The 21,931-nt window shown below is 41.4% G+C and overlaps 2 pseudogenes; both read right to left on the bottom strand.

Annotated features, from left to right (window-relative positions):
• Nucleotides 1-21,931, bottom strand: part of Vmn2r-ps16 (vomeronasal 2, receptor, pseudogene 16) — a 160,377-nt pseudogene that overhangs the window by 110,882 nt on the left and 27,564 nt on the right.
• On the bottom strand, nt 16,423-19,830 carry Gm13241 (predicted gene 13241; annotated as a pseudogene).

The raw sequence follows: 21,931 nt of genomic DNA, 5'->3' as shown, positions 1-21,931 counted from the left end.
TCCTTCTGTGGATCCTGGTCATCTTCTTTTGCATTTTCACGTGGTGATCTTCCCCCCACCCCCACCCCCGCAATGTATAACATGGATGCTGATCATCTCTGTGATCCATTGTTTATTTAAATATCAGACTGTGTATACTCATACTTTCCAAGTAAGGTGTTTGTGAAGGGTTTTGTGTGGTTGTTCCTAGTTTTGTTTTTCAGATTTTCACAAAATCCCTAGAGATGATGTTTGTTATCCAGCCTGATTTGGATGTCAGTCATTAGGCAAGGCTACATTTGAACTCTTTATTTTCATGTGTTAGCCTCCGGAGTACATGTCCAATGGTAGAATATGTAACTCTAACATTTACTCTTTTATCAACACATTAGCAATGTTATTGTTCAGATGTTTAATAGAAGAAAATATCAAAAACATTAAATAGCTCATCAATCAGAGATGGAACCAAGTAGAATAATCAGCAATCAACTGCATATCTCACACTATAGCTCAATTGCTATGGCTATGTGAATATTATTTGATACTTCATGTTTCTTCATGTTCCCATTAGTTATGTTTTGGCACTGCAATTTCTAATAATGACTTCTAAGGGAATTATCTAGAGATGGTAGATACTGTAACAGCAATAAAATTAAATGGAAACATTTGTGGAGTGTGTGTGTGTGTGTGGTATTAATACAGTGATTTTGGCCATTAGTGATATGTGCAGATTGGAAGAAAACATTGTGTGAAGTACTAAGAATAGTTTTTAAAAAGATTTACTTATTTATTTTATGTATATGAGGACATTATAGTTGTCATCAGACACAGCAGAAGAGGGTATCAAATCCCATTACAGATGGTTGTGAGCCACCATGTGGTTGCTGGGAACTGAACTCATAACCTCTGGAAGAGTAGTCAGTGTTCTTACCCACAGAGCCCTATCTGTAGTCCCTGCACATTTTTTTTGTTTTGTTTTTTCTAGACAGGTTTTTTCTGTGTAGCCCTGGCTGTCCTGGAACTCACTCTGTAGACCAGGCTGGCCTCGAACTCAGAAATCCGCCTGCCTCTGCCTCCTGAGTGCTGGGATTAAAGGCGTGCGCCACCACGCCCGGCTCACTTTTTTTATATTTTGATCAAGGTCAGGTTTCTAGCTTTGCACCCTACAAAAAGTTTACACTGAGCCTTCTCACAGATGATCAAAAAAGCTTAGTCTTTACATCAATAAATATTGTCTTCTTTCTCATTGTAAAGATATTGTCATTTCAAGATGTACTAAAAGAACAATTTGAATAATAAATCTTATTTTCAAATAAGATTGTTTCTCTGTATAGCACTGGCTGTCCTGGAACTCACTATGTACAACAGGCTGTCCTCAAACTCAGAAATCCACTGCCTCTGCCTCCCAAGTGCTGAGATTAAAGGCATGTGTCACCACTGCCTGGCTTATTTTAATTTTTGATAGCACAGTGGGAGTCAGAGTTTTTGGCCCCACCTCAGATGTCCTTCCATATGGTTGACCATGTGTGTCTTACGTTGACCTGCCAAACAGGTTCTTACCCTTCATTGACTACCAGCCCTGAAAGGACAACCATCCCAGAGGGCATATCAGGGTGTAAGAAGGGAACCTAAACAGAACCCTTCCCCAATGTCCTAGGCAGTCCTTGAGTGGTCCTAGGCTTGGAATTTAGTAAGACTGTTACCTATTCAGAAGAATTGACTCCAGAATTGAAAGAGAGATAGTGAGAGAAACCAAGAATTACTATCTACTACAAAGAGTTAGAAATTTCAGGGCAAGCTTAACAAAGTAAGTTTAGAATTCTTATTATAGTTATGTATGGCAGACTACATCATTGAATAGAAAGAGTCCCCCACAAAATCACTTAGAATCACAGCTAAGTCACTCCCATATTCAGAAATTTACAATGGTTTAGAAAGTAGATCCTGCTGTGGTTTAAGGAGGAACTAGAGTATTGCATTATTCATGAGAAGATTAGCTAGAGCAGAACTCCCTAGCACATACTTTCCCTAGCCCAGAGGAATAGCACAGTCAGGTATTTACTAAGAGCTGGCTGGTGGTGGGATAAACAATAAATCAGAATTAGAACTATGGTTTGCACATGAAAGCCCTTGCCCCAGGAGTGTAACAACCTCACACCTGGCTTCTAAGGATATAGCTGACCTGAGACAGAGCTGACTTTGTCTCAGTTGTTACATTACCTAGTTCCTGCCAGTCTTTATGTATGCATTCTTCTGTTTTGTGTAAAGAGTCATTAAGCATTGGGTAACCTCAATGTACCTTGGCTGATGTGTCACCCCACTTCCTTATTTTCTTTTGTATTACAAGTCTGATGCTCACTTTGAGAAATTACATTCAGATCAACATTCCCTTGTGTTAAAGTCTGATAGTCACTCAACACCGACTCCTTGCCCACCTGAATACCAAAACCCTGATTTTCCTGTGAGTTGAGGGACTTCCTGAGTCCAGTCCATAGCACCTGAGTTCACCATGAATTTCTTGGCTTGAAAGAAAGCTCTCATCCATGTATCATGTTCTCAGAGAGATACATGGGGATAGAACTCCTGCCTCAGTCCAGAAGTTTTCCAGAACAGAGAAACTGACATTCATGCCACTGATGAAAAGGAAGAACCTAAGAGATTTTATTTGGGGCTCCCTTAAGTGAGAAGGGAGGCTACCAATGGCCAGATGAGACACAGGGGTAAATTAATAAAAAAGGGAAAAATTGTGGAAGGAGAAAAGTGAATGTTGGACTCAGTTGTCTTGTCCTTAGTGGGGGACTTCCATGGTAGTTAGGCCATGGCTCTGTGCCCACAGGGTTGACCCAATGGAGGAATGTCATGGGTGTGTGTTTAGGGTAGTATTTGTTGTGGATTGCTTTGGGGCTGTTTCCATTTTGATGCTAAATCTGTTTCCTCAAATGGAGCTGCCCCAAGGAGGAGTGGATCACATACTCTGGTGATTTAATGTGAAACTTCTCCCCATTTAAATTGGTCAAATTGGTCAAATAAAGACTAAAGCCTGTGATTGGGCAGTGGAAGTGAAACGTGGGGCTGGAGGTTTTAGAGAGGGAGAAGAGGGGAAGAAGGAGAGGCAAGCAAGGAAACAAAGGAGAAAGTGGAAGATGGAAGAAAAGGAGGTGGAAGAAAGATGGAACAAAACCATGTGGCCTGGAGAAGCGATAAGGAGCAAGGAATCTATACAATTAGACTGTATTTGTCCAAATATGGCCTGCATTTTAGTCATCTTAATTTCTACCCATATCCCTCCAGGAATTCCCATGCAGAGGGAAGATTATAAATTAGAATGGATATTTGCCAGGCAGCGGTGACACATGTCTTTGATCTCAGCACTTGGGAGACAAAGGCAGGCAGACTTCTGAGTTCGAGGCCAGCCTAATCTACATAGTGAGTTCCAGGACAGCCAGCACTATACAGAGAAACAGGCTCAAAAACAAACAAACAAATATATGAATATAATAAAAGAATGGATTTTTTAGCACATAAACACAGTAAGAAAAACCTACATGGAGAAGGTCTCTGAATTGATATTAAAAGGAAAAAGTGAGACATTGACAAGTAGTTGGAATGGATCCACCTAAAATAGTGGTACCTTCTACTAATGCAGAGATTGCCTTCTTAGGGGCACAACGTGAGTGAATCTTGGTAAAGAACATGCAGTAACTTTTTGGAAAGATTAATAACAGATACCATGAAAACAAATGATTTCATTTCATAAAAAGAACTATGTGGATTTTCCCTCATAAAATAAAGGAAATTCCATTATCTGGAGCCCCTACATGTTATGCTGAGGCTAATAAATCAGGAAAGGCAGGATATAAATCAGAAGATGTAGGTCGCTGAATGTCCCTATAAATCAGTTCAAAGATCTGAATTATGTACAATACTCACAGTGTTGTCAGATTCTCAAGAGTCTCTTAATATAGTAACTGACTCTCAATATGCAGAAAGGGTTGTTTTTCCAATACAGACTGTTGATCTTATTCAGGATGAATCTGAATTGACTTCACTATTTCTTCAGCTACAACAAAAGATAAGAAACAGGAGTGATCCACTATATATAACACACATAAGATCCCATACAGGTTTGCCAGGCCCTCTGGCACAAGGTGATAATGAAATTGACCAGCTATTGATAGAAACAGTAAAAGAGGCTTTAGAATTCCATAAAAAATCATGTTAACAGCAAAGATTTAAAGAAAGAGCCAAGGAAAATGTGAGGCAATGTTCTACTTGCTCATTATACAATCAAATTCCATTATCTTCAGGAACTAAGCGTAAGGGTACTAAAAGAAATGTCATTTGGCAAATGGATGTATTCCATTTTACAAAGTTTGGTAAGCTGAAATGTGTGTGCCATACTATAGACACGTAATAAGGATTTCCATGGGAAACTGCCTCAGCATCAGAAAAGGCTGATTCTGTAACTACCCATTTGTTAGAGGTTATGGCCATTCTGGGAATATCCATACAAATCAAAACACACAATGGTCCAGCATATGTCTCTAGTATGATGAAGCAGCTTTTTAAAATGTTATTATATAAAATATATTACAAAAATATCATATAACCCTACAGGACAAGAGATTGTGGAGAAGACTAAGAAAACTCTAAAGGGGATACGTAACAGGCAAAGGAGGGCAACAAAATCCCTAGAGATCTTAGACTCAGGGACTTCTACCTTTCCTTTCCTCTTCTCTAGCCTTCCTTCTTAGATAAATAAAAGTGGTAGGGAAGATAAAGACAGGATATAGTATTATTGAAATTAGAATACTAGAAAAATAAGAATACGTTGCTATTAGATAGGATTTGTGCCCATGCAATGCATTTAAGAATAAAAAGCTTGGACTTAGTCCTTCTATGTCTGCTATTACTAACTATTTTTAGATTAATGAAAATACAAGTTAAGGGCCAGGTAACAGAATCATAGTCCTGTTTTAATTATAAAAGGGCTTTTTTTTGAGATACTTCAATCAGAAATGGTTGAGAGTAGTCAAGGCTTAACAGTTCAGATATAATTTGCGTAGATAGATAGTTTTCAAAGGCATAAGAAGTCCACAGAATACAACAATAAGGCAATTTCATTATTAAGGCAATTTCATTATTATATATCATTTGACTAGAGACATGTCTGCTCCTGACAGCATCCCATTCTTTGTATAAACGTGAAATGCGCATCAGTGGAGTTGCTCCAGTTATGGCGAGATAGCCACCAGAGAAGAATTGCCTCACTTCATCAACAGACAAAAGTCCTGTCCAGAAATAGGACATTCTATGTGGAAGAGCAACTAATAGATCTGCCAATACAGGCTAAGCAGTCCTTCAAAATTCTGCTTTACAAAGTTCTGACAGATGATCCTGGCCAGAAGGCTGAAGACTGATGCTCCACTATTTTGAGGAGTGAGGGACTGTCCAGGTTGTTAGCTGTGTCTACAGTTTGGTTGGGTTTTGGAAGTTATGTTTTATGCTTTCTATATTTTCAGGTAATATTTAGGATGTGCTTCGATTTCTTACATGTGCTGAAGACTTGTTGTATACTCATAGCGAACTCAAGATGATTAGGGTTGACTGACATGATATAGATTTGAGAGGATGGTTTTCAGATACAAGCTAAAACAGGAGATAATTCGGGTATAGAATTGTAAGCCTTTTAAGTTAGAATAGATGGTAGAGTGCTTTATCTAAATGGAGAAGATGGATGGCCTGGGTGTTTAGGGTACTTTTACTTTTAAATTTTCATAATTCAAGAGTTGTGCGCAATTTATACGTGAAGAAAAGATCCTTTGAGTTGAACAAAAGGGATTGAACAAAATGTGGATTGTCCTGGTGCTGTTTGTACTTTAATGCTTATTCTGCTTCCTCAAGAGGGGCTGCCCCAATGAACAGTGGAATATACTCATGTAATTTCATGTGAACCTTCTCTCCATTTTAACTGGTCGAATAAAGGCCAGAGCTTGTGATTGGGCAATAGAAGGGAAAGGTGGGGCTGAAGATTTTAGAGAGGGCAAAGACGGAAAAAGAAGAAGCAGACGAGGAGATGAAGGAGGCAGAGGAAGTTAGAGGAAGAAAAGGTGGAGGAAAGATGGAGAAGAACACATTGCCTGAAAAGCCACAGATAGCAAGGGTTCTAAAAGCTGGAAAATAGAATAGTATAGTGGAATATCTGCCCAAGGCATGCAGCTTATAAATATTGTAACTGAGTTGTGTGTTCTTTGCTGAGCTACTGGTGTTGGAGTTTTACTGAAACAAGTCCTTAGTACCATCTCCTGGATGGTCAGTCCTAATGTGGAGATGCCAGGAGATGCCAGGAGGAATGAAAATAAAACAGAATGTATGAGACAAATGACATTAAGAAATAAAAAAGAGGGTCCCATACTTGATGCCCCAGTGATGTATCATGCTAGTAGTATGAGGTAGGAGTGGATGGATCGGTGGGTAAGCACTCTCAGATGCAAAGGCTAGGGCTTATGTGGCCTGGTTCAGTCTGGATCCAACCAGAGAACTCAGACTGCTTTCTCCCTCAGACTGAAATGCCAAAAATTAACCTCTAAGCACCACCAGCCTAAGAAACAGGTAACTTCTTGGAATGCTGCAGGCTGCAAGTCCTAGGAAAATAATAAAGCCTCATAAGAAATTACAATGCCCTATACAACCCCCTGTAGCCTGTGATGAAAGTCCATATCTTAGTCACAATATAAATATTAATAAAGTTTGTCACATGGTGGTATTGGTTTTTCTCTGGTGATACTCTGGGTTAACAGAACATATAATATATGTTCTTCTCAGTCATAATTTGCAGCAATCTTGTTTTCATTTTCATTCAAACCTAAGATGTAACATTAATATCTAAATCTGTGAAGAAATATTCTGAATGGTGTATTTACATCAAAGCCTGCATATACCTCAGTGTAAAATTAATGAAGAGTGTAACTTTATTCAGTAAATGTTAATATTTATAGTCATATGATGGTGCTTTATAACCTACATGTTCTAATTCAATCAAATCTGCAATGGTCCCTCATATGACTAATATCTAAAATGCTCTCTTGGGATGCCTATTCAGTCCCCTGGAGAAAGGGAAATGAAGTAGCAAACAGAAAAATGGGGAGTTAAGAAAGATGGGAGATTTTGATTTCAAGGAGCTTTATTGAGGCTTTAGCATAGAGAATTCCTGTGTACAAATACAGATACTTCCAAGGATCTAAGAGGTTATTTTAGAAAAATATTCTGGGGCTGGAGAGATGGCTCAGTGGTTAAGAGCACTGATTGCTCTTCCGAAGGTCCTGAGTTCAAATCCCAGCAACCGCATGATGGCTCACAACCATCTGTAATGAGATCTGACGCCCTCTTCTGGTGTATCTAAAAGACAGCTACAGTGTACTTAGATATAATAATAAATAAATCTTTTAAAAAAATAGAAAAATATTCTGGAACTTATAAAATTAATTAAAATATCACCAAAAACCCCAGGTTCATAGTATCTCAAACTTCTCCAAAATGGTAAGATATCCATGACAGAATTGTGAGAGTGGCAGGAGAAAATACACCCCTGCCCACACCCCTGTTCTTCTCCTGCCCATTTCCCAGCCCAACAGCTGCTCTGACCTTGAAGTTGAAAGTACTAGCTGCTGAATATTCTGTGAGTAAGGCACAGCAACTGCAGCTTAAGGAGGTACCACAAATACTCTGACTACTCTCCCACTACCACTTCCTGACCATGATGCAGCCGAGATACATTGTCTTTTATATATGAAGGACAAGCCCCCTTCAATTTAGAAATTGCCTTTCCTCTAATGGACATGTTCAACTTCATTCTATGCTTCTTGGTCATATACATGAAGGTAAGGATTAGTTTAATTTCTTAACAAAAGCTTGTTGGTTTTCCTATGAAGATAACTTAGCAAGATCTTACATTACAAATCACCATTGCACTCAGAAAACTGGTCCTGCATTCCTGCAAAGCTGTTAGCTCAGCTTGGGTATTTAACCCCTGATGAGCCTATATCCCTGGGATTTAAAACAGACAAATGTTACACATGTCCTGTCTTTTCGAAAGTTTGCCTTTATGCCTGTATGTATGTATGCTTAATTCTCATTGTTATTTATGCCTTGGCCTAACCTGGGGAAAGTTTCAAAAATATGATACAGTATTTGTTTCATTAGTTTATAATGCCAAGGCCTCAAAATCAGAAAATACCATTGTTTAAACATAAAACGCGTATTAAAATTAATGTTTGACTCTTAATTTCTTATAGTCCACTGACATTACCTATAATACACAGGGACAGGCTATTGTAGAATGAGCTCATCAAACCTTAACAGATATAGACATCAAATTACAAAATAAAATTATAATTATTCATCTCCTTATAATACTTTATAGACCAATAAATGAGTACATTTTTTAAACTTTTCTAGCCCCTAATAAAATACAGACCTACTAACTGGATAATAAAAATGACTGGATGTTTTTCTGGAAGAAGCTCTGTTCATGTACTTACAGGACTCTGCAAAGAATTTGTGTGTACATGAAGAAAAACCAATCCCCAAGGAGATTAAAAAAATCACAACTTAATATGCGGCGATAATCTATACATCAAAATTATAATAAAGTTTAAAGTATGAAATAAAAATATAGGCTGGACAGTGGTGACTCACGCCTTTGATCCCAGCACATGGGAGGAAGAGGTAGGCAGATTTCTGAGTTCAAGGCCAGCCTGGTCTACAGAGTGAGTTCCATGACAGCCAGGGCTATACAGAGAAACCTTGTCTTGAAAAACCAAAAACCACAAAAAGAAAAAAAGGAAAAAAAGAAATAAAGAAATAAAAATATGAGGGGAAAAATGTCTCACATGCTCTCCCAATCTTATATCCATCCATGTAGGATGCACTCGCCTTGCAGAGCCGTGGCTGAGATACAGCTTCCTAGGACTCCATCCAGTCAGATGAGCTCATGTTTCCTTCCCACCCTCAGTGTGGCAAAGGGCTACAGGTTCCACACTGAGCACCTCCTGGCTTCATTTCTCTCCTGTTTTGAGTCTGGCCCAAGTAGGACTCACAGGGAGTCCAACCTGTGCAAGAAAGCAGGTTCTCATTGTCCTCTCTAACCTCTGGGCTAATTGTCCCCCTTTTTTGTGTCTACACAGTCTCCTTCCTCTCTGGTGGCAAGCAGGTAGCCCTAGGCTCCTGGTCCTATTGCTCATGCAATGGCTGACACCACAGATCGCTTGCAAGGGCGTCTGCTGTGTGATTGATGGTGTTGCTCTGATTCTCCGTCTCAGAGAGCACCTCTGAATGATAAGTTGGCAACATCATTCTCTTTTTCTGCTTCCTTATTTCTGACTCATTTGCTCCTTGTCAGTCATCCATCACTTTTGAGTTAAAAGGAGGACAGAGAAACGTGAGGAAGAGGAGGAGGTAGAGAAGGAGGAGGAGCAAGAGGTGGAGGAGAAAGTTGTAACCCAGGAGCAGGGACCCTGAGTACCACCTTCTCATTTTCCAGAGAGGGAGTTAGAGTAGCTGTCACCAGCATTTCCAGTCTGGGGACACTAAGGTGGAGAGCACCTCTGCAAGCAGATCAGATTTGCAAATGGAACCTGAACTCTTGCTCTGGAAACAAAGTGACTGTAGGCAGTCACTAAGGTGTGGGAGGTGGAGGTGTGGGTGGTAGAGACATGGGAGATATAGGAGTAGAAGTTGTGGGAGGTCTTTATGTTGGAGATGTAGGTATGGGAGCTGTGGGAAGTGGAGGTGTATTTTTTCTGGGGTAGCTGAAATTGCATCTTAAAGGGCAGCTGCCTACTCTGTCATGTCATACTGTCTTGTCTGATTCAAGGATAGTGGCATTTGTTGCTCCAGAAGGGAGCATCAGAGAAGTACAGAGATGGAGGTTCCAGTCAGTCATACCAGTTCCCTACATGGGAGACAGAGACAAGAACACCCGCCCTCCAGAGGTTCACACAATAACACATGTGTTAGTCAGGGTTCTTTAGGAGAGGATCTGAGACAGAATACATATGATAAGGAAGACTGGTTGCATTGACTTCCATGATATGGACCCAGTGGTTGCTCTATCCATGATGCTGGATGCCTTAGCAGTTCCAATCTGGTGTTGAAGGCCTTGGGCATTCCTGGAGAGTCTCTGGGCTTCAGCCCATATTGAAAGGCTGAAAAACTGGGCTTCTCAAAGAAATGGGATAGGCACACTCACCAGGAAGGAATGAAGGTAGGCAAACAAACAGCAGTATATTTGCCTTGAACTTCTGTCTGCCCTGGGAATCTTCATCCACCCTAGAAACACCTCTATAGACCCAAACAGAGGTTTGTCTCATAGTTAATTCCAGATCCAATCAACTAGACAATCAGAATTAGCCTTCATGCTGTGCTGAGCCCCCTGCAAGCCCAGAAGAGAGCTCCAGGCACGTAGCCTTTAGGGATCCTCACTGGCCCTGAGGTAGGGTTTTCTATGCTGAAGCTGCTTTCGAGTCACCGTGCTCCCATGAGTAACTCCACAGAATCCCTGGTCCACTGAGTCATACATGGGTGGGAGGGTGTCTTTACTCGCTCTGGACTGTCTAGATGTTGTTCACCTCACCCCCGGTGTCACTCATGCCACTGGAGAGGGAAATAAGCCATTCATTTCCCTTGAGCGGCCTTCAAGTGTGTTTAGACAGACTTATCTGTGTGTTAAAACCCAGATCCATGGCAAATTTGGATGATTTTTGGGGGGAACTTTTACCAAGCAGAGTGGTGGAAGTTGCGAGTTGTGGGCATGTGACATAGAACACAGTCGCAGGTACTTTTCCACCCCGAGCATCTCAATGCGGGCTGCTGATATACCTTTAGTAGCCACAGGGTGGGCTAGAGGTTAATTTTTAATCAAAACATAATTTCACGCATGCAAACCCGAGCACCTGCTGCCCCCTGGTGGCCGTATCTCAGGATTGCAGAGCCTTTTGATGGACCAAGATTCAGTTTGTCTTGGGATTTTATAGGTTCACTTATATTTGAAATGCCTTAAAGATGTTTGAAACTTACAGTATGGCCACCATAGGTATTCTGGTATAGGAAGCATATGTCAAATTCTTTCTTTCAGCCGATGGAATTCTTCACGCAAAAGATAAAAAGCAGCAGAAGAAGACTTGTCGAGTATGATTGGTGTTGAGCTCTGTGGCACATAGTGGATCTGAAAATAACCAGGCAGAATCTCTTGGTCATGTGACTTGGGCAGAAGAACAGCCTTCTTTACCCACAGAATTAGGATGTGCTGGGATAAACTTTCCTACCTGAAGTTAACCCTGAGCTTCACTGTTCTTACTGATTGTTCTTGTTTTTCTGAGACAAGCTTTTCTTGAATTGCCCTGGCTATATTAGAACTTGCTCAGAAGACCAGGCTGGCCTCAAACTAAGAAATCCACCTGCCTCTGCCTCACAGCATTGGAATTAAGTCATGGACCACTGCTGCCTGGCATTCATAGATTCTAAAATCAAGTTTCTAATCATTAAGATCTGTAGTCACAAAGATCATTTTTGCCTGAAAGTAACCCCAGAATACCCACACTCTAACAGGTGTGATCATGAGGTTTGCTGTTACGTATGTAGCTGGCTTTGATGTTCTGGCATGCAATGGAGTGCTGCACTAGGGCTTCAAGATGCCCAATGGAGTCCTTGACTTTCCGCCCATAAACTTCCGGTGGTTCGAGAGAGGATGATTACAGAAACATCAGTCGCTTCTTTCTATAAATGTTTCATAATGCAAATAGAATGTGAAGAATTTTTTTTATGTGGTTTTTCGAGACAGGGTTTCTCTGTATAGCCCTGGCTGTCCTGGAACTCACTTTGTAGACCAGGCTGGCCTTGAACTCAGAAATCTGTCTTCCTCTGCGCCCCCCACCCCCACCCCGATTGCTGGGATTAAAGGCGTGCACCACCACATCCGGCAATGTGAAGAAATACTAAAAATATCATTCATTAATTATTGAAAAGTTCAGCCTCTGGAAATGGCGATATCTCTCCTTATACTGCCAGCTTAAAGGAGCAATTGAGAAATTGTGAATTATAAAATTGGAATCCTGGAATGGTGGTAGAATAAATCGCCATAAAGTTATTTTCTCCTCTGAAACGTGTTAACCATTTTCAGCTGTAGCTTTTCTGTTACAGTGAGCCTGCCCATTCTGTGTTAGGACAGTGCAGCTGCCCCACACTTCACTATGCTTACTATTTTTATATCCCTGTGGTTCTGGAAAAAACAAGGTGACATCATGTTAAATTAAGAGTCCTGTGGATTCAAATGTTGGAATAAAATTCAATTTTATTTTATTACACTTGTAATTTTATTAGCAAAACAAAGCATCAATACAAGTTTGAGTCAAATGTTGCTATTAGTTACAAGCTGAATTAATAGTTTGCCTTATAAAATGAAAGACTGGAGTGGGGTTCAGTGGTGTGCAGCTGTGATCCCAGAAGTTTGGGAGGCAGAAGCAGGAAGGTTAAATTTGAAACCAGACTAGAGTTTTTAGCTTGGAAAGAGACAGACAGAGACAGAAACAGAGACAGAGACAAAGAGAGAGACAGAGAGAACCCTAAAACTACAGGATGGTGAGATGTGTCTGAGTCTTCATTGTTTGTGAGCAGTTTGCCACGAGCTGATCCCCTGAGTTGTCCCAAATTCCTTCTTAATGTGGTTCATATAAAATATACTGGGGTCTCAGCAGTGGGTGACTTGCCCATCTCCAATTGCATAGTAGAGGTGTCTTATGTTCCATGAACCTTTGATGAAGGTAGAAGCAAAGAAGGAAGAGCCCGAGGAGTCCAAAGATGACAGGGGCTTTGGTCTTTTTGACTAAACTGCTTTTGTTAATTTGTCCAATAAAGAGATAAAATTGTACCTGAATTTTACCTCCTGATAGCTTTACACAAGAGTACAAACTTTAGTGCATAATGAACCTGTTAGATATTTTGCATATTACTGTAGTATTGAGCATCTGAAAAAATGCATACTGAGGGGAATATATATCTATAAAGGATTTGCTAATATTCTTAGGTAACACACTTGTACCCAGTAACACAAGATTATTGATTCTGAAGAAAGTAGTCTGATATGGATCAACAATCTATTCAAATATTATGATCGCACTCTCAAGGAAGGATTGACTTTTCTGACTTGAAGCCTTGTTGCTTGGTATCTGTTATATGAACAAATTCATGCTGAAGAGAAATTCTGTAGATAGTCTTTAAGAAACCTTAACAAGAATGAATGCATTCATGAGTGTGTGTGTGTGTGTGTGTGTGTGTGTGTGTGTGTGTGTGTGTGTGTATTTTTACAAGGATTTAGGCCAGGACAGAAATGTGCAAATTGGAAAACAACTTTGTAGGATGTACTTTGCACATTTTTTATGCTTCAATTATATTTTTATGCTTCAAATATATTTTTTCAAGTGTATTAGTTCATACTTAAGTCTAAATAGTTGTTTCATTCTCAGACCGCAAATGAGTGCCAGAGAATTTTCACAGTGGCTAAAGTTGGTTGATGCTGATATTTTATTTATTTATATTTCATGTAATCCCCTTTCTTGGTTTTCCCCTCTGGAAGCTCCCTGTCCCATCTTCCCTCCCTGTGCTTCTGTACAGATCCTCCCACACACACCGACTCCTGCCTCCCCACCCTGACATTCCCCTACACTTTCTTCTCCTCAGCTGGGGCGGCAGCAGTGGAGGGAGCAGGAACACCAGAAGGTGCAGCTCCAGCAGCTGGAGCAGGCTCAGCAGCCCCAACATTGCAGATGAGGCTACCAGTGTTGACATTGGCCAGAGCCTTTGCAGACAAGCCAGGCCAGAAAGGTTCAATGCTGACACCAGCTGCTTTAATGAGGGCATTGATCTTAACTTCTGTGACCATCACCTTGTTGTCTACACAGGACCAAGGGCCTCTCCTCTCACTGATGCCTGATAAGGCCATCCTGTGCTACGTAGGCAGATGGAGCCTTGGATCCTTCCATGAGTACTCTTTGGATGGTGGTTTCGTCCCTGTAAGCTCTGGGGGGGTCTGGTTGGTTGATGTTGTTGTTCTTCCTATGGGTTGCAAACCCCTTCAGCTCCTTAAGTCTTGTCTCTAGCTCCTCCATCGTGAACCCACGCTCAGTCCAATGGGTGGCTTCAAGCATCCACCTCTGTATTTGTCAGGCTTTGGCAGAGCCTCTCAGGAGAGAGATATATCAGGCTCCTCTCAGCAAGCACTTCTTGGCATCCACATTAGTATCTGGGTTTGATGTCTGTATATGGGATGGATTCCCAGGTGGGTCAGTGTCTGGATGGCTTTTCTGTCATTCTCTGCTCCACAGCTCAGAGTAACTAAGATATAATTTACAGTACACATGAAGCTCAAGAGTAAGGAAGATCAAAGTGTGGATGCTTTAGTCCTACCTAGATTGGGGAACAAAATATTCAAGGGAGGAAATATGGACATTTGTTATATAGTGATCAAGGTCAGGTTGTTAGATTTGCACCCTATAAACATTTCACTCTGAGCCTTCTAACATATGTTCAAAAATGGTTGGGAATACATCAAAATATTGTCTTTTTTTACAAACATATGGTCATCCCAACATGGAGGAAAACAAAACAATTTGAATAATAAATCTTTTTTTTTTTTTTTTTTTTTTTTTTTTTTTTGGAGACAGGGTTTCTCTGTATAGTCCTGGCTGATCCTGGAACTCACTCTGTAGACCAGGGTGGCCTCGAACTCAGAAATCTACCTGCCTCTGCCTCCCGAGTGCTGGGATTAAAGGCATGCACCACCACGCCCGGCTGAATAATAAAAATTATGTGCAAATGAAAATTATATACTGCTATCTTTGTGGGTTTTTTTTTTTTTAGGAAAATGGTTATGTAAGAAACGACTCTTACAATATCTGTACTACGTAAATTTTCCATCTGCCTAAGAGCCTAGATATGCAGTCTCCAGTCCATATTTAACTTGTTCAAAGCATAATCTGTGAACTCAACCTAAAAGAAACTTAAGAATGACAGCATATATTGAATTCAAATTTATGCTGGGCTGATGAGTCTGATAATTAGCCTGTCATGAAAGCACACAGTCACTAAAGCAACTTTTCTTAACTCATCTTCTGCTTCTGTATGGAGTGATTTCACTCTGGCAACGTATATTATTTCCATCAGCTTTATGTGCAATCTTTTTACAAAAAGAAATATTTACAATAATGTTTCTGAGATAAGCTGTGGTGGCTTAGGTCACCTTGATCCCAGTCTGTTACAATGACATTGCTTTTTCTCATGATTAAACTTCTCAAATTCTTGAGGAAAAAGTACCTACCAAAATAAAGTTGTTGTACCTTGGGAATTTTTCAATTATATTGTCTTGGTATTGATCTTTCAATTTTGTTACCTCTATGCATCTCTGATCTGACTTTTTATTTGTTTCTATTCCTAATGTTTCCCAGCCATGAAAAATTTCATTCTTTTGATCAGCTACTTTCATACATGTGTCTGTTTTGAGCAACATCTCCTATAGCTTAGCCTTTCATCAAGCTCTATTATTAAGAATTGCTGTCATAGGGATTACTGTTGTGAACAGACAGGTGACCAAGGCAACACTTATAAGGACAAAAGAACATTTCAATGGGGATGGTTAACAGGTTCAGAGGTTCAGTTCATTATCATCAATATGGAGACATGGCATGATCTAGGAAGTCTCTAACACCCCAGGTCTATAAGACTTTCTAGAGGTTTCTCTCCAATCTCCAAATTCTACTGCTCCATATTTCCATTCATTTTTCTGGCCCTCTGGGCTCTCTCTTGTCTCCCACCCATAACTCATCCTGCTCCCCTTTTTCCCTCCCTCTCACTTCTCCCACCTAAGTCCCTCCCTCCCTCTACCTCCATTGATAATTTAGGCAGAGAAGAAATAAAAGAACGTTCATTTTTTAAAAAATAACTTTTGAGATTACAATTAAATCATTTCAATCTCTTCAGTCCTCCCTAATCTTGAATATTAAACCTTGGAACAAAAGGCCAAGGTGCCTAATTAACAAATCAAATCAGTCCTTGGTTCCAGGTTCTCCAAACAGTCCTCTATCCCTACCTGTTATATACAGTGCAATGCTGTCCTTTCCAGACCCCTAGCACAGAGGCTGGGCAAATGTCCTCCCAGCTGCTCTTCCTCATGTAACGCATCCATTTGGCTACCTGGTCTTTTTTACTGATCATTTACCCTCCTGGCCTCTTGGTCTGGCTTTGCCTCCTCCCTCTCCTCATGAGGCTCATGGTTCTGTCCATTGTAAACTGTTCCTGTGTCTGGATATTCTCTTTCTTTTGATAAGAAACATTCTACTTCACCATACTTAGAAGCCATGTCCTTTCCTTTTTATTTCATTTCTTTTTTTTTCCCCATAGGTTTACTATTTATTCATTGTTAAATGTTACAGAGTTCTTAAACTGTAGGAACCATGCCTGAGAACCCAAAGAAAGAAATGGTGCAATGGACAGCCTCATCCACCCAGACAGTGTTATTAAAACTTGATTCATGTGCATTTTGATAATTTCACAATGTTAAAAAATAACACGACTTGGAATTTACATCTCCTGCAGATCTTCAGCGTTCCAGTACAGTATGGCATTAAACAAACCTTATCTTGTTTCTGTTCACATCTTAAACCATAACCCCAAACAGAAAGTGTGTTTGTGTGTCACGCTGGGGTAAAGCATATTTTAATAGAAGTTTGTGGCTCAAGCAAGGTGTGAGATTATTTGTTAAGGTTTCTGGTGCCCAAATGAAGTTTTCAGTTTAACTAAGAATCTCAAGTCTCTAATCACCCCACCTCCTCCTAGCTGGTTCAGGTCATGCCAGCATTATTGCCCAGAAGTGGCATACAGTCTGGTAGGAGACACTGGCCTCCACCTCCTGCTTCCCACACTGCTGCCCTAAATCCACTAAACATGCTTCAAGCTGGGAAAACATCCATTTCTTGTTACACTCCTGTCAGTAGTGAGCAAGTCTGAACTGTGTTTGACAAAGGGATTCGTTTACAGAGAGAAACCCGGGCACTACTATCATATCACATAGTCATATGCCAACATAGAGTATGTGTACTGAACCATCTGTAGTGACAAAGTAGGTAACTGACAGGCTATTTCATTAAGTAGAAAGAAATTTAGCAGTAACCTCTTCTGAGAGCCAAGTACTACTAGATAGTTAAATTGAAATTATTAACAACAGAAATGCTACATTACTGGCTATTCCCCTGCGTCTCCAAGTTATTACCAAACATATTCCAAAGGTGAATGTCAAGAGCTGGCTAAACAATGAATGGATCTACAGAATAGCCTATAACCTTCACATTTGGGGCACACACAAGGATTTATCAGACACCATGCCAGATTCTTGCGCAACTTGGGTGTTTTGCTCCTGTTGCTTTGAACTGTTAAAAGCTAGGTTAGAGAAACCCTCTCCTCCTGAGCAGACCCCATACTCTGTCCACAGCAGTGATGAGACACCACACCTCGTCCACAGCAATTCAATTAGACCTGATTAGGAGGCTTGAGCAGCACCTGGAGTGCAGCAGATCCATTGTCCTTTATATGTATCAAAGGCTATCTGGTTTCACCTAAGGATTGGCAAATCCTTAGGGCACTTTACAATTCCAATGCTTCTTTCAGACTATTTCTCCACACAATATGCCCTTAAAGAACTTACTCCAAGTCAAAGCAAGGCCTTAATGTGGAATCGAACAACACTATCTGAATGAAAAATTATTCAAAGAAATAAGTCTACCCCCCACCCACTCCCCATTTGGTGGACCCAAGTTTGGTTGAATTAAATCCACAGTTATCTCATACAACTAAAAACTTAAATTATAAATCATAAGCCCCACACAGATGATCCAAACACATCATTTCTGACAGTGGCTTGTTCCAGGGAGTCTAACATAGGCAAAGCCTACAGAGTTTGCCTTAGGATGAGGCACAGAACAGGTTAATTAAGGTCACTTACCTCTTCATCATTTACAGCAGATCAGAACCCAGATGTCTGACTTCTGAAGGCTTTCTGACAGGAATCCAGTAGAGTTGATTTCAAGGTTCACACAGGCACTAGTAGCTGTAACCTTATGTTGAAGATGTGATCCAAATGAAATCTATAACTAAGGGCAGCAAATCTGAGGTAGTCAACCTTGCGAAGGCTCAGTATCTGAACGTAAAGATGTTTGAATGGCCACTTGCTGCAGGTTTGGTTTTATACACAGAGCAAATATGGAAACACTGTTGAATCTAATTCACAAATACTTAAGACAATGAAACACCCCTAAATCCAACACACATCAAGATCAGTTGTGACTCTTGAACTTCCATAATGCAACAGGGACAGTCACTGGACTTTGAGGTCTTCAGTCAGTCACTGTAGATCCATAAATCAAAACGATGAATGGCTGTTCTTGGTGGTTAGCTGTGGTCTAATTACCTTCGTAGGCTTAGCAAAGACCATTCCTTACCTATACTGTGTGTGGCTGTACTTCTGATTCTCAAGCACAGCATACTGGTTGTCTAGCTGAAGTTTAAGGGCCTGGTTTTTTGAAACCTCCTCCCTATCTCTATTTTTGTGTCTTACTACTTCAAAGCTCTTCTCCATTTCTTTATCCTTCCGGCTCTCTACATGCTTGTCAGTGGACTGCAGGGATGGGAACTGTGTGTCACTGTATATTTCCGGTGGTCCTTGTGGTGTTTTCCTTGTTGTGGTTAGCCTTGCCTCAGGAGGCCTAAATACACCACTGGGCATTGCTGGCCCCGGGGTTTCTGTAACTGTTACTGGAGCAGGAGGCGCTTGTACCAGAACGGTTTTATTCCAGGGACCTGGAGATTTTTCTGCTCCACTGCCACCTCTACCTTCTTCCCAATTATCTCCTGGATCTTCTCTCTTCTCATTATCATCATCTTGCTTTTCACTTATTTGCATTGCCTGAACTCTTAATCCACTGTAATCAACCTCTATGTGCTCAAATTCTTTCCACTCATTTTCATCCTTCGTTATGGCCTTGTCGGCCGGGCCCGCGCTCCCGCTGTCTCTGGACCTAGCACCAGAGCCCGAGCTCCCTAAGTCGCCCGACCTGGCACCTGAGACCGAGCTCCGGCCATCGCCCGGCCTGGAGCCCGCCGCCGCGCTGCTCCCGTCAGTGCCGCTCGCAACGTTGGCCGCCCGACTGCTCCGTTCCTTCTTTTTCTTGTCCCTCTTGGCGAAGAAGTTGTCCAGGCTCCGCTCCTCGGTCTCGGCCTTGACCGTGGTCCGGATGGGTGGGGGCGGCGCTCGCGGCTCCGAGTTCTGGGTCAAGGCCGCTGTGCGCTCAGGCTGCGGGGTGTGGCGTCGCCTCAGCCCCGCGGGGTCGTCGAGGCGCAGGCGGCAGGACCGCCGGCTCCCCCCGTGCTCTGGTGTGACGTCGCCTCAGCCCCACGGGGTCGCCGAGGCGCGGGAGGCAGGGCGGCCGGCTCCCCCGTGCTCTGGTGTGACGTCGACTCAGCCCCACGGGGTCGCCGAGGCGCGGTTGGCAGGGCGGCTCCCCCCGTGCTCTGGTGGTATGCTCCTCCCCGGGAACCGCGAGCGTGGAGCAGGGTCGCGCCCGCACCGCTGCCTGAGGGACTAGGAAGACGTTCCCTGGCGAAAGCTCAGCTAAGGATGGCGCCAGAAGGAGGAAGATGCTCGGGCCTGAGGAGGGGCGAGAGGACTGGGAGGGAAGGAAGGAGGGCGGGAAACCAGCTGAGAGAGGCAGCACCGCGCCTGTGCGCTCAGTTCCGTCCTCCGCTGTGGGCGTGCCGAGGGGGGCGGGCGGCGGGATGAGAAGGGGGCGGGTCTTCCGGGAGAGCCAATCAGATGTTATTTCATTTCTTTTTCATTTACCTTGCATTAAATACACAGTGCTTTCAAATTCATGGCTACTGTTTGATTTAGTTGTTGTTACCATTTGACATTGACTGAAGTTACTCTGCAGGACTTATCAACTTAGGTAGAGATTGCAGCAGTGGGCAACGAGTGTGTAACAAATTATGTACACAAAATACCCTGTTCTTTGTAAGAGGAACAGTAAGTTCTCTTGGAGACAAATAAATTCTCCTAAAATAAATATTTCCCATACTAGGGCTCTGTCTGTCCCTGGGGTGGCAGTGCAGAGCTAGTAATGCCCCAGCTGTCTGAGTCATTTGATCTCTTGAATCCCCCAAATAGAGGATCTACTGCTGTCCTGTGGCCAAGCTTCATGGTACAAGTTAATGAGGGACTCTGACCAGGCCTACCATCCTAGGGATGGTACTATTAATGTGGAAACATGGAATAAAATTGGTGAGCGAATTAGAAGCTTTTAGGCTGCTCATGGTCCTGAAAAGGTGCCCATTGAAGCTTTTACTTTGTGGTCCTTAGTAAAGGAATGCCTGAGAGTAGATACAGGAGATGAGAAATGGGCATGGGGGACTCCATCGACAGTAAACCCGAGAAAGGTAGGAAGAGTGGCTAGAATATGGGACACACATTAAGTAGACATGAATTGTTTTTAACAGGATCTCAAGGAATCCCTCAAGACACGAGGAACATGGGTTAAGAAAATTTGTTCACAGCCAAGAGCTGCTCTAGGTGGGAGGAATAGGGTTTAAAATAAAATAAAATAAATAAAGAGTAAAACACAAAACTACAAAAACATAATAACAGGTGTTAGAAAAATTCTTACATTTACGTTGTTCTTAATTCCCAGAAGTAGGAATGATATGTGTGTGTGTGTGTGTATTCATATATATATGAAAGAATTTGACAAGTTTGAGGAGTAATTAGGAGAGTTAGAAAAGCAGGGCACTGGGCAGCAACTATCAGAAGCTACCACTGTGACTCCTCACCCTTTGCTGGCAGAATTCCCAGAAGAAGGAGATAAAGAATTAGACTTTGAACATGAGAGAGAAAAAGATAGAGAGACTAGGTTTCAGAAAAGCAGTTATCCCCTGTTCGGGACCTTTTAGCAAAAGAGAAGAAAAATGGAAATAAGCTATTTTAGAGCTCTCCTAGGGACAGGAGGAAATCGGGAGACGCCTTGCTTCCTCTCTGTCTCCTATGGAGATATTCTTAGTTCTGGTTAGGATATCTGGGTCCCTTTGAGACATCAAGTTCTAATCCCTGTCTATTGTCTGTTCTTGGTGCACCAAATTGTCCATATGTCTGTCAATTTATGTTTGTTTTTGTTTTGTTGTTTGAATGAGTGTTGTTCTGTGTTTCATGTTGAAAAATATAAATGTTTAAAACTTTATCTGCTGGATGTCCATCCTTTGATTTAGTTTAACTTGTTTCAAAGGCAGTCTCAATTTGCATAGCAAAAACTGATAAGTTACACTGCACTGCAGTTGGGAGTCAAGTAGAGGTGGAAAAGCCCTGCTAGAGGCTGATTATCTACACAAGCAATTCTTAAAGGGGTCAACAGATTTTTGCTTATAACAGAAAGTTAGCTTAAAATTGGTAACTCAAGGTTGGAGTCATTCTAAACAACACATGGCATGAGCCAACCCAGGAAAACAGGTTTTTAAAGATACTTCTAAATTGGGATAATATTTTGTTTAATTATTATTCTAGAAAGTAGATTTATAAAGGATAGAAATTAAAGCAATGTCTCTTCAATGACGTATGAAAAGCTGCACTGTCATGCATTCATATATAAGAACAGGTAGACAAACTTCATAATGTGAAGGTGATGATTTTTGGTATTGATTTTAAAGAGAATAGATTGTTTAAAATTGAGTTTTGCTTTCCAAAAGTTAAGGATATATTCTAATATTGCAAAAGAAACTTAAAAATTATGATTAAAATTGACAGTGTTTCACTGAGTGCAGTTTGATCGCAAGCTCATGATTTTTAACTCACCTATATATTGTAATTAGG

Source organism: Mus musculus, chromosome 4, assembly GCF_000001635.26.
Source record: "Mus musculus strain C57BL/6J chromosome 4, GRCm38.p6 C57BL/6J".
Lineage (NCBI taxonomy): Eukaryota > Metazoa > Chordata > Mammalia > Rodentia > Muridae > Mus > Mus musculus.
Note: the sequence above shows the minus strand (reverse complement) of the source record. Positions and strands in the feature narration are given on the sequence as shown.